Source organism: Halichoerus grypus, chromosome 1 (assembly GCF_964656455.1).
Source record: "Halichoerus grypus chromosome 1, mHalGry1.hap1.1, whole genome shotgun sequence".
Classification (NCBI taxonomy): domain Eukaryota; kingdom Metazoa; phylum Chordata; class Mammalia; order Carnivora; family Phocidae; genus Halichoerus; species Halichoerus grypus.
In genome coordinates, this window is record NC_135712.1 from 87198220 (window position 1) to 87212011 (window position 13792).

Below are 13792 nucleotides of genomic sequence, written 5' to 3' on the forward strand. Positions count from 1 at the left end.
TATAAGATGGCATGGGTGTTATGGACTGAATATTTGTGTCCCTCCCAAGTTCATATGTGGAAGCCCTCACCCTCCAGTGTGATGGGTATTTGGAGATGCGCCTTGGGAGGTAGTTAGGTTTAGATGAGGTCTTGAGGGTGGAGCCCCCATAATGGGGTTGGTGCTCTTAGAAGAAGAGACCAGACCAGAGCAATCCCTCTCTGTCCCTCCCCCTGGCACCCCTCCCCATCATGTGAGGACACAGTGAAAAGGCATCTGTCTGCAAACCAAGAAGTTGGCCCTCACCAGTCACTGAATCTGCCAGCACCCTAATCTTGGACTTCCCAGCCTTCAGAACTGTGAGAACTGTGAGAAATAAATGCCCGTTGTGTAAGCCACCCCGTCTATGGCATTTCGTGATGGGAGCCCGAGCTGACTTAGACAGAGGATACTCAGAAGACACTGTTGTGAAGGTCAGGAAACCTGGTCCCTGGCTCGACCACTAACCCTGTCACCTGTGTCACTGTCTAGAGGTCACTGAGGAGTTTGATTTGCTTACTATTGGGGTGAGGCTCAGCTGTGGGGTAAGAGTATCTGTTGAGCACATTTATGGATTCTTTTCTGGAAGCTGAAAGTTTAGTGGTTTATTTTTTAGGTTATATCAAAAAGTTGCTTCTCTGTCAAAGCTACCACTTCTAGATGCCATGTACACTTTGTACATTATCTGTGACAGCCCAGCATCTTGTCACTCTAAATCATCCACTCTGGCTCTTGGATAACAAGCAAAGAAACCAGCTAGGAAAGAGTCAGGGCTCAATATGGAAGGGGGTGGGTATAGAAAGGGAGAGCGCGTGAGAATATGTGACTGTGTTTGTAGCTGTGAATACATTTTTTTCTTAATTTTTGTTTTTTGTATTAATAGCATTCTATTCAAAAACACACATCTCCGGACCACTTCTGACACACAGGTATTTCTTTCTTCCAGTAATCAGCATATATACGAGGAGCCTGAATTCACTGTAGATTTCGTTTAAGTAAAGCATAATTATGGCAGTATATTTTCATATGGTTTTATGAAAAAAAAATTATATAATGCATTCTAAGATCAAATATAAATGATTTTGGCTTAGCTGTATTTTTAAAAGTATCTTTGCCATTGAGTAGAAGTGGTTTGGGTATGATCTGTGGTTTGCATTATCTGTGCTTTTTCTCCACTGGGACATATAGTAATTGAAAGCTGAGTACAGACTTCATGACTATGTTTTTGAATTGACCAAATCATCTTACAGTTGCTTTGTAAAGCTTAATTAATGCTTCTTAAATGCTTTAAGATCTTATTAAAGGCCTGGAAAGAAAGTTTTATTCTGAATTCTAAAATATTAGACTTCCACATTAGATCTACAAAGAATATGAGATTTCTTTTATGTCTAAATCTGCTAAAGCAGAGTAGGAAAGGAAAGAATTGAGGAGATGATCCTGTCCAAAATAAAACATAAATGATGACATTTCCACTCTGCTTCTTTGTGCAACGCATTGCCTAGGAGAATCATTCCTATCTTCAAAGCTCCTGTAATTTACATCTTAGAATTCATAATGCCTAGGCTCATTGTGTGCCATGCTTACCAAAAGATGACCTCCAACATTCAATCAGAGAAGTTTCCCATGCAATTTACTCAAAGCCTGTATGCATAAAGGGAAAAAAAGTAATGCTAAAATACTCTTCCTGAATCCTTATGTACAGTTTCCACTTCAGTGATAAATGTGAAATAAAGAGATTCCAATTTCTTTGTTAATAATAGTCTCTTTAAACCAATGAGATGCATATTATTCAACAATAAATTAAATGGGCTGGATTTGATTATCAATTATGAAGAAGAAACCATTTAATTTTTTAAATTATTTGAAAAATAGATCATTCTTCTACCTGGAATGGCTAAAAATCATAATAACAATCCCCTTTATTCATTCTATTCAGGATAAAAGTCTTTGTAGAAATGTTAGGCAACTATTTTGTTTTTGTGATATTCTTCTTTTGTATGTAAGGCATTCAACAGAATAATTGTTTAAAGAAATGACAAGAACATAATCTTTTGTAAAAAAAAATCTTGGTTCACCACCATTTTGCTACGTAAATATGTATGTAGTAAGGATTTTTAAAAACTTAATTAAAGACTGGATTGCTAAAAGGGATTCAAAATCATGATGGTGATTCAGGAATATTAAATGGGAACATTTTCAAGAGAGAAAACAACTAGTACCCAAAGGACCTCCACAGATTAAACTGTCTCTTGTTTGGAATACCACACTCCCACCACCACTCACCACCACCCTAATATCCTCTTCAAGGTCTATCTAAGATGTCTCTTTTCCTGCCCTTTTTTTTTTTTTTTTTTTTTGCAAACCTACACAGAGTTAGTCACCCCCTTCTGAGAGCCAGGCCACGGACTGAGATACCAAGACCAATAGGAAACAGCCTCTGTTCTGCCCCTGAAATGGGGGGGAAACCATAATTAGATAATTTACAGTCAAACACAGAAGACATCATTAGAATATGATCAAGTGGGATCTAGGCAAAAACAGGAACATATATTTATAAACCTTGATGTTTCCACAAAACTCTCTCCATACTTCTACCCTATCAGTTTATTTGTATTCAGGTCAATCTCAAAAGTATGCATTTAGTTTTCCTCTATGGGCTAGGCACACCAAGCCTCACCCTGGTTCTGATCCAAAGGTAACCCTTGCCATAATGTACGCAGAGCCCAGCACAAGCCCAAAAAACATATAAGAGGAGCTTGATGAATTCTTGTTAAATAAACAAACAAAAACGAATTACTGAATGAACTCATGTTGGCAAACAGGGGAGGCTTTGAAAAGTGCAATGCAAAACATATTCGTTTGGATGTAATTGGGCATGGCTCAGGAAGTTGATGCATATCTGGATGCACAGAACCTGTGGTTTCATTTGGTCCTTCTCAACACTATGTCTATAACTTATCATCACTTGGGACAATTTAACTTTTCAAAACTCCTCAATCTTGATAACAATTGCAGAAAATCAAAACAAAGTGAAGAAACCAGGCAACAGTTTGTAAGAGTTACTGTTGAAGAACTTTTAGTGCTCTGAGAGATTTAGCCTGAAAAATGAGAATTTAAACATAAATTTTAATAATTTTAGGAAAATATTTATAGCAGCCTTAGTTGTGATAGTTGAAAACAAGAAACAACTCAAATATCCATCAACAGGATGATGGACAAACAGCTTGTAGTATCTTCATGACAAATAAAAAGGAATAAACTTCTGATATATGTAGCAATGAGCATGAACCTCAAAAACATTGAGTGAAAAATGCCAGACGCAAAAAAGTACATACTGATTGACCGCACCTCTATGAAGTTCAAGAAAAGACAAAACTAATCTCTGGTGATAGAATAGTGGTTGCCTGGGAGGGTGGAGGAACTGACTGGGAAAGAGCAGAAGGGGACTTTCTGGGATGATGGAAAGGTTTTACATCTTATATTGAGTGGTGATTACATGGGTACATACAGTTGTCAAAATCCACTGAACCGAACCCTTACGGCCAGTACATTGTATATAAATTGTACCACAATAATAGAAAAACAATCTTAGGAACATTGCACATGTTCTAATTTTGGTTTCCTTTCCAGAATTTTTATTTAAAATGTAATCTTAGAATCCTCACCTTTAGTTTGCAGAATTTCAAACATGCTTCTTGAAATCCATATCATTTTTGTAAATTATGCCACAATATATATATATGTATAATTATATATATTGTGGTATAATATAATCGGGTTAAAATGTTTCGTATAGATAAGATGTGGCCCTAAACCGACTAATGACAGAGCCTTCTACCATATCAGATTCTATTCAGAAACTAGAGGAACTTGGTTTGATATATTTCTTTTTTGTGAATCAGTTCAGATGGAGCAGTGTGTTCTCTCCTTTATAGGCACTCACACAGATTACAGGCATATCTATAGGACATTGAGTTTCTGCCCTTGGAGATGGCGAGGCCTTGTGCTGACTACTCACACCCTCTCACCTGGCCTCCCATAACCCAGCGCACATATTTGTAAGGCAGTTGGTGCGGGTTAGGGATTTAACCTGTGGTGACTGGAGCTGAACTTCTCTCTCACTAAGTGTATTTGACTGTACAGAAATGAGAGCCCTGACCTTGGCTTCATTAGCACTCTCCTCCAAACAGCTACGTGAATCAGCTACTGGCACATACCGATAATAAACTGAAAACATGTTGGGTTGATGGTGATATTAAGGTGCACATAAGGCCATTCTTTTCCCTTCAAGCTCTCTAATGCCCAGGACCTCAGTCCCATCATCACCGCTGCCCTGCTTTTCCCTTTTGTGCCCCAAAATAAAGACACAAGTAGGAGGTGGGACTTTTAATCCACACACAAGATTTTATGAGAAATGTTGCAATACTTCATTTTGTTCCAAAATCAAAATACATCTGAGCGTAAGTCCTCATCTTACTGGGCCTCCCTGTGTCGTACAAAAGCCCCTGGGAACTTACCTAGGTCACATCACTTGGGTGAAGCCCTCTTGTCTTCAGCCCAGACCAATAACTACCCATGTGCTCATTGTCTAAGCTCTCACAGTGCCTCAAGTTCAGACAGCTCTGCCATTCCTGCCAAGTTTGGCACAGAGCTCTGCCAAAGCTGAAAAGACCCAGAACCTAATATCCAGCCTCTCTAGCTACACCACATAGCCATTCCCCTCCCAAGTTCTTCCCCAGGCTGCTTCAAGGAAGCTGGGTGTGGATCTCTGCTGTGTGAAGAACAAAGTAAGACCACCATTCTTTCTCAGTCTTAAAAAGTCCCTTCTATTCCCCTTATGATAGGAATTGGGAAGGAAGAAGAGAGAAAAATAAGAAAAATATGTAAATTAATATTTCAATTATGTAAACATATGCACATCTCCCTAATAATATCACCTGTATCCGTATATCAATCAATATAGCTGGTTTTGATTTGAAACTCTGTTACTGATCAACTGTGAGAACTCAGACAAGTTCCCTGAATAGAGAAGACCTCACTTTCTTCATCTATACAATGGGAATGCACCTTAGCCTGTTTTACACATCTATTATAAGAACTAAAGTAAACAGCAGTGACCTTGCACCATTTACAGAATCTGTTTTCCATTATTAATTCATATATCTTCCACATAATTCTTAAAAGATGTGACAGTATTTTATAATGAGCAAAGAATGGCACAAAAGTCATATGATGTCCTTTTTAAATGAAGACCCAGTAATCCTATCTTGATATATTTTTAAAAGTTTCTCCCATGCCTGCTCCCAAGAACCATATTAGGTGCCACATACGCCACATTCTAGTTATTGTGAAGAACTTTATTCCAATTATTTTCCCATTATCTTCCAGGCCCAATTTCAACCTTTCATATGATGGCCCTATATTTGGGCAGCTATTACTCTAATAATGCTTTTTTTCTCTATATCAGTTTAAAATGTAAAATGGACTACCAGAAAATACCTTCATCATCTTGTCTTAGGGCCATGTCAAGTCTCTCGGCATAATCTAGTCTGCAAGGAACTTAATCCTGCAAGAGATTAAACCGGTCCATTGCACAGAGGACACCATGATGTTTGAATCTGATGAACAATAGGTAGCACGTCCATTAGGTACCCAAGACACATGCTCATCAAAGAGTAGAAGTTACAACCCATGAAATTTAAGAGTCAGTCACCTAGATGAAGTTTCTAGGAATCCAATACTCTGGATCATACTGGGATATTCCCTCCAAAGTGAAAGACAGTTCCTTACACCTTGCACCAACTATAACCAAGAACAATTTCCACCATTTGGTGGGCCTCCATATTTTGGAGGCAACATATAGCTTATTTTCAGTGTGCTTCTCGGACCAATTCAATGTTTAACCCATATGCAGCCAGAGTTGTGTGATGACAAAGTAAAAGAAGGCTCAACTAGTCCAGTGTGCAGACTGTAGACTAATCCAGTTTAGACTACTCCGTGCCACTACAGGGGCCTTATGTCTCAGCAGATCCAACAGCACTGGATGTCTCTGTGGTAAATAGGGGAGCTGTATGGAGCCCATGGCCAACCCTCAAAAGTTGACCATGGTGCATACCCTGAGGGTTTGAAGGAAAATGGTGCCCTCTTTTCCAGATTACTATTCTCCTTTTGAAAAACTGTCCCTGCCTTTCTATTGGACCTTGCAGAAAATGAACCTCTGGCCTTGTGACCAGCTGCCCATCATTGACTGCATATTATCTGATTCATTAGGCCACACAATTAGGCATGCACAGCAACACTTCATCCTCAGCTAGAAATGGCATATGCAATATCAGACTCAAGCAGGTCTCAAAGGAACCATAACGCCATGCATGCTGATGGCTCAGGCTCCTATGGCACATTCTTCTCCTGCATATCTCTCTTTCCATCATCCAGTGCTAGATTTTTATGGAGATATCCCTGTAAACAAATGACTGAGAAATGGTCTGGTTTACAGATGTTTCCTCCTCAATATGCTGGCAAACTAGGACTAGAGCCTTATAGCCACAAGCAGGAGTATGCTAAAAAGCAAACCAAAAAAAAACACTAAGGAAGAAAAGTCCTCTCAGTGGGCAGAACTTTAAGCAATCTATCTCGCTGTCCACTTTGACTGGACTGAGAGATGGCCCAAGATATGGGTGGACCTACATTGCTTCATGGGTAATAACTAATGGTTCGGCTGGATCATCAGGGATTTGGAAAGAAAGGATCAGAAGATTGTCTGTAAAGCGGTATGTAGAAGGACCTCTCAAATTGGCACCAAGCGTGGGGGTATTTGTATGAATTTTAATTATCAGAATGTTCACAAAGACATCTGCTGCAGACAAAGCTCTCAATAATCAGGTAGAAAAGGAAGACTGTCTGTCAGTTTCTTTCTCCAAACGCCCAGGTACTTGGTTAATAGGTTCGTGTACACAAGACAGGGCAGCAGGAATGGAGGCTGCGTTTGGGTCCAACAACATGGACCTCCCATCACCAAGTATGATCAGGTTACCACCACTACTCAGTGCTCAAGCTGACAGTAGCAGAAGTCAATGCCAGTTCCTATTATGGCACCATTTGGTGGGGCAGGGGGATAATTCAGCCACCCACTATACTGCACCCCTTCCATAATGGAGGGGCTGCAATTGTCTTCATTGGAATAGGCAGTTGCTCTGCTTATTGATTTGTCTTCTCTGCTTGCAACACTTCTGTGAACATACCATCTGTGTTCTTATGGATTGCCTTATTCACCTTCATGGTATCCCATACAAACTGCTTCAGACTCAGCAATTCATTTCACAGAAAGAAAAAAAAAAGTACAGCAATGGTTCATGATCATGGAACTCATTGATCTTACCACTAACACCTGGAAGCAGCTGGCCTGAGAAAGGTTGCATGGCCTCCTAAAAATTCAGTTATGGTTTTAGTTGAGAGAACATCCTGTGAGGTAGAGTCCCTATCCTACCGGAGGCAGCATATGCTTTAAACCAATGACCGATACATCGTGTTTTTCTCCCATAGTCCGAATCTGTGGATCTGGAAACAAAGAGGTAAAAATGACCCCAGTTCCTCTGTTACCCCTAATCATTCACTTACAGAATTTTTGCTTCCTATTCCCACAAATTGGTGTAATGAGCACTGGTTAGACAGCTTAGTTTCAAAAGGAAGGATGATAATTTTTTCTACTGAATTGGCAATTCAGATTGCTATCTGGCAATTTGAGTTTCTCCATGTCACCAAACCAATGGACAAAGGAAGGAGTTACTGTACTGGGTTGGAGTGACCACGTCTGTTGACTTCTATTGGTTGCTACACAACACGGGCAGGGAAGACTAGGTTTAGAACTGAGGGGATTCTCTAAGGCATCTGTTAGTAATTGATTATGTCCAAAAAAGATAGGAGCTAGGGGGAGGCGGATAGGGAGAGACTAGAAGGGAGAAGAGATTTCCTGCCCCCTGCAGCTGTCAGCATCTCTCTAGCACAGATAGACAGCAAAGACCACATAGTATCTTTGGGCACCCATGACAGCTCCGAAGAAACCCCTCAGGGGCCTGGATGCCAGCCATGCAGCACCCTCTCAGAAGTCCCAGCAGCCCCAGGGCTAGCCAAGAGAACCCTCCTCAGAGGCTTGAGGCAGCTGAGCGATGCCCTCCATGGTCTGAGCACGACTGCATGGCACCTTCTCAGCTTGCTCAAGGAAGCTAAGCAGTGGCTTCTTCCCACACCCCCCTCTGAGGCAGCAGCCTCTCAGCCCAGCTCCCTGGGTCTGCTATCTCTGCCTGTTCTCCCATCTGAAGGATGGCAACTCCTTCCACCTGACTAATTTCTGGGTTGGCTCATCAACCTGTGTTTTGTTTTGTTTTGTTCTTTCAGGCTACTCCTTGTATTGAATCCCTTCTGTTTAAAATACCTAGTGTGGGGACACCTGGGTGGCTCAGTCGGTTAAGCACCTGCCTTTGGCTCGGGTCGTGATCCCAGGATTCTGGGATCAAGTCCCACATCGTGCTCTCTGCTCCGTGGAGACCCTGCTTCTCCCTCTGCTTGGTGCTCTCTCTCTCTCTCTCTGACAAATAAATAAAAGCCTTAAAAAACAAAATAAAATACCTAGTGTGGTTTCTGTTTTCCTAACTGGACCTTGACTGGCATATATTTTATAAGTTGGTTAATAAAATATCTTAAAACACATAGGCAAAATAGAAATATTTGATGTTTATGAACATCTTTTATTATCCTGAGTTTTAAAGAATGTTAAACCTCTTCCAGAACCCAACCTGTTTCTGTCCCTGGATATTATGAAACTTCAGTATCCCCTGGGGTCACATAACTAGATGTCAGTCTACCAAGAGGTGTTTCACCCGGCTTCTGGGCTTCTTTCCTCAAACACAGAAACAGGATATATAGCCCCTCCCAGAGTGCTAAGAGCTGAGATGAAACATATTATTTAGATGTGAGTGTCAGGAAGTCAAAACAATGACTTTTTACAAAATTGCAGCCTCAGCATGTGCCCATTACACAGAATGTTTTCTACTTCTCAGCTCATGTGCTATAAAAACATAGTGATCCACTTCCTGTCTGCTAATGGAGGGGTCATGTGGGTCAATTGTTAGGCTGACACAAGTACTTGCTAGTTCTATCAAATGTCAGAATGAGAACGAGGATTTAAGTAGACACGTGTGCCAATGGAAGAAATGTTTTAAAGGACTGACTCCTAAGAAAAACAATCTTCCCTGGGAACATGACATTTACAGGCTTCCTAAATGTTCTATACAAGTGAGGTAGTTTCAAAATGAGACAGTGAGCAGAACAATCATGTGTTCCTCTTTGCTTTTCATTTTATTTCTGTGACCCACCTGTACATAAGAACATAAAGTAGTTTTCCCTTTGGGGGCTCCTTTGTAAGCTGAGGTAGAAGAGAGCTTCTAGAATAAAGTGAGGGCTCCCACTACCACAAGGTATGAGAATTCCTATTGTGGATAAACAAGCAAGGGCGCACTTTCTAGAAATATGCTTTTCTTTCACTCATTCAGTTCGTCCCACAGAGGTGGAGATGACAAGTTGCCATTGCACTGGGAGACCAGGGCTTGGGTTTAGTGTCTTCCCGGCTTCTGCAGATGGGCAACAGGCACATACAAGCTAATGCATTTGTTCACACTACCATCATGGGCCTCCTGTTAGCCTCTTGCCACCAGGTTCTTATCTTAAAGGGGTTCCTCTGAGTCGTATTACTTGTCACACCAGCTTGAATAATTGTCAGGCTATTGGAAGAAGAGTGAAGACGGGAAAAAAAAATCAGCCATTTATAAAATATTTTTATATGCAAAAAAGGGGACAATGGTATCATTCTGAATGTGAACTGCTGTTGATTATAAGAACAGTCGTTTTGGCCATGCCCTACAGATGAAGTAGGAGAAGAAACAGCACAGGAATATTGAGAAAGGGTTCTGTTGTTTCTTGGAGGGCTAGTCTTTCTAGAAGTACTTTGCCTAAATCTTCTCCTTGCTCCAAACCACAGGGACAGAATAAATTGCCCCACTGAGAGTGGAAATTTAAGATTAGAAAAAATGAAAAGAATCTGAGAAACCCAATAGAAACATCACCTCCTCCAGGGAGAATTAATTTCTCTTTCTCTGTACTCTGATGTTCACATTGGTTGTAATTATTTGCTTAGATCTGTCTCTTTGCTAGAAGGCAGGAAACACATCTTACTGCCCCTGGTGTGTGCCCAGCATTAGCCAGTGCCTCACACAAATGGTTCGATGAATGTGTAGTCATGATTGAACAAAGGAGGCATGCTTGGAAACTATGTCTTACGTTAACCTCAGTAATGAAATGCCTGGATATTCAGAATGAAATTCTTTTTTTTTTTTTTTTAAGGTTTTATTTATTTGACAGAGAGAAAGCCAGCCAGAGAGGGAACACAAGCAGGGGGAGTGGGAGAGGGAGAAGCAGGCTTCCCGCGGAGCAGGGAGCCTGACGCGGGGCTCGATCCCAGGACCCTGGGATCATGACCTGAGCCGAAGGCAGACGCTTAACGACTGAGCCACCCAGGCGCCCCCAGAATGAAATTCTTAAAGCACATTTCCCAAAGTTTCAGGATTTTAGCCATAAGTTAAGGAATGATAAACAATCTGGAGACCCCAGGTCAAGAACATGATGAAGGAAGGGGGAAAGCAGTGGGAAGGACTTCCTGCTGACTTGATATGTCCCATGTCCCAAAGACCTTACCTCTAAAAGCCATCTTCCGTCTCCCTCCCTTGGAGACTTAGAACGTCAACAGCTAAGATAACCCCCAGTGCATGCTCATATGCACAAATACCCACATTTGTGCAAAATATAGTGTATTTTCTGGCAAGCAGAAATATTTCGTAAAAGTATCTACCAGCAAAGAGAAAACAAAACAAAACAAAATTCCAAGAAGCAAACAGTGAGAAAAAAATGGTGAATAGTTGAAGTCTTAAAAACAACACTCATTCAAAATGATTGACTGTTGTCTAGAAAAAAGGAAATGCTCCTTTATTTTTCTGGACACAAGGAGAGCCAGCATAGCCAGGCTAGAGGCAGCTTTCCTGCATTGTTCCCTTCAGAGACCACCTAGATCTGGGAATCAAGACCCCAATGGCTCGTGGGAGACTGAAGTGTTTCCCGAGCATTGGAGATCACTCCAAATTATGTTCCTTTTTCTCAGGACAGGCATCTGCTTTAGTTCTGATCGTATTCTTGCCTGCATCTCCCTCAGGCATTAGAGTGCTGTGCCTATCTCAGACAGGTATTATAGCCTTCTGAGATGGTAACCAGGCTGCCTGACATCAAAGTACCATCCTCTCTGGATTCTCTATTCTTTCGTCCTGTTGCCTGTACCCATCAAGGATAATGCACCGAAGAAATCAAGGGAACTAGCTCACTTATGAACTGTAGATTTAAAAAAAAAAGCCTAAATAAAATTGTGGCGAATCCAGTCCTGCACTGGATTGGAATGTTACACAAATGATGGCGGACTTCATAATGGATGGCCCAGACTGCAACACCGAAACCACCGATCCATCCTGCCATCACGAAAAGTAGGACAATGAGGTTTTGCATGCCTCCTACTGTGGTACAAAATCAAGGACACAGCACCACCTCTGAAATATTCTTGCCTAAAATTTGAACATTAGTCCAATCAAGCCTCCAGGTCCAATTCCAAGTTATAGGAAATGCAGGGGAGACTTGTCAAATATCTTATCGGAATTAAAACCCATAGTGTTTACAGCGTTCCCAGTGTAATAATGTTATCAGAATAAACATCAGAGGCCCTATTGAAACAGTGTTCACACTAAACACCTTGAACTACCCTGAGGTAATTAAGTTATAGCCATTGTATTTTTAAGTAATTCCTATTTTACAACTCTGTATATATGTCACAAAGTCTGAGAAAATAAAAAAATGGAATCAGGTTTTATATGGCAGGAGATTCAGGAATTCCTTCTTTTTCATGTTTGTGATGATGTTATAAAGGACAAGAAACTATGGAGAACATTTTAGAATGACTTGTGTCTAGAGTGAATTCAATTGTTAAAATTTCAGTCAAAGGGGTAGCTCAGTCATCATACACACACACATATAGATACACACAAATGCAGTATTTCCTGATACTGTTTTCATGAAAAAAATAAGAGATAAACCCATAATTTTCTTAATCAAATACTAAACAAATTATTAGGAAATAGAATTAAGTTTTATTGTCAACTGCGTTGCTAAAAATCTAATTGTTGCTTGTACCATGTACTGATAGTACTGAAGTAAAAAAAAGGCAAAAAAAAAAAAAAAACTGAAATAAACTAAAAGGATTTGGATTCAACAAACAACCTCCTAAATTGCATGTTCTCTGAAATTCTGTCATTGAGCCTGACACTTCAGTTCCATTGTAAATCAGATTGAGCCTCTCTTCTCGAGTGGATTTGGTTTATTTTCAGCCTAATTATTAAATTTGCATGGTAGATATAAACTTGCTTGCAAAAGGGCATTCCCTAAGAAAAGTTAAAGTTTTATAATTAACCTTTAAAAATAAGCTCCAGAGATAGCTGGAGGAACAGCAAACAGGCTTCTGTCCTCATTCAAACACCACCTCCCCACCACCCAATTAGCACAAAGACTACTGTGACTTCACAGGGAGGTTGGTCTAATGAAGGTCAGTTGGACTGCATGCTAAATGAAGTGCAGGAATATTAGTTAGCATTTAGGAATATTGACCTTCTTCCTATATTCCGTTTTTTGCATCCTCAAAAATACAAATCTTGAAAATTCTCATTTTCCAAATGACCAGGGTAGACTTGATATGAGATGATCCTTGACTGGTGTGGCCTGACAGTTGTATGATACTATGTTCTTCATTCTTCTCCTAATAATAGAAATACACCCATCCAAGGAGTCATATAATCTAAATCAGCATACCTGATTTCCACATAAGTTGTTGCACTGCTATTTTAGATGAATAGGTTTTAGCCTATGTTTTCTCATCTCTTTGACATAGGTCCCAAACCACTGTTGAAAGACATGAATATATAATACTGAAAGTAAAATTTTTAATACTGAAAGTTTCAACTTGAGCCAAGTTTTGAAATACCATAAGACTTACATTAATAATAGTATTGTTTATTCAATTCCAGTGAATTCAAGAGCTACATGATATATCAAAGAACCTAACAAACTGCCATTTTTTAAAGTATTCTAAAAAATTGTTGATACATGTTTTATCGGCATGCAAACATGCAATCGTAGAAATTCAAAGAAAAACAGAACATTTAACCTACTCTTTTTTCTTTTTCTTTTTCTTTTTTTTTTTTTTTGCTGTAATAAAATCTAAAGTAGAGGTGAAGATACCACCCTATACAATAGGATATTCTTTAGTTGAGGTTTTTGTTTCTTTCCAATCTAAAATTTATTAGAGAAAAAGAAAATGGACACACACACATATAAACTACAGTGAATAGAACCCAGTGTTAATATCAATAAATTTTTTTAGAGTGGAATGATTATATCCATTACCAAGTGGTCCACATTTAATTTCTAGTCACAAAACTTGAGATAAATAGTCCTTTTCAATTGGGCACTAGCCTTTCTAGAAGGATTTCTCCAGAATCTATAGTTCTATCCATGTTCTTTCTTTCCTGAGCTTCAGATCCATCTCTCTACCTGCCACCTCGTCATTTCCATCTGGATTTCCTACAGATCATGTAGGTAACTGGAACTCATTTCCCCAGCCCTACATCCAACC

The 13792-nt window shown here is 39.9% G+C and overlaps 1 long non-coding RNA gene across 1 annotated transcript in view; it reads left to right on the forward strand.

Annotated features, from left to right (window-relative positions):
* The first annotated feature begins 295 nt into the window (after positions 1-295).
* LOC144379893 (uncharacterized) overlaps positions 296-13792 on the forward strand; it is a 36491-nt gene continuing 22994 nt past the window's right edge. Inside the window, exons 1-2 of the long non-coding RNA XR_013443385.1 lie at positions 296-452; positions 902-947. This is a non-coding gene — a long non-coding RNA (uncharacterized LOC144379893). The remainder of the gene's footprint in view (positions 453-901; positions 948-13792) is intronic.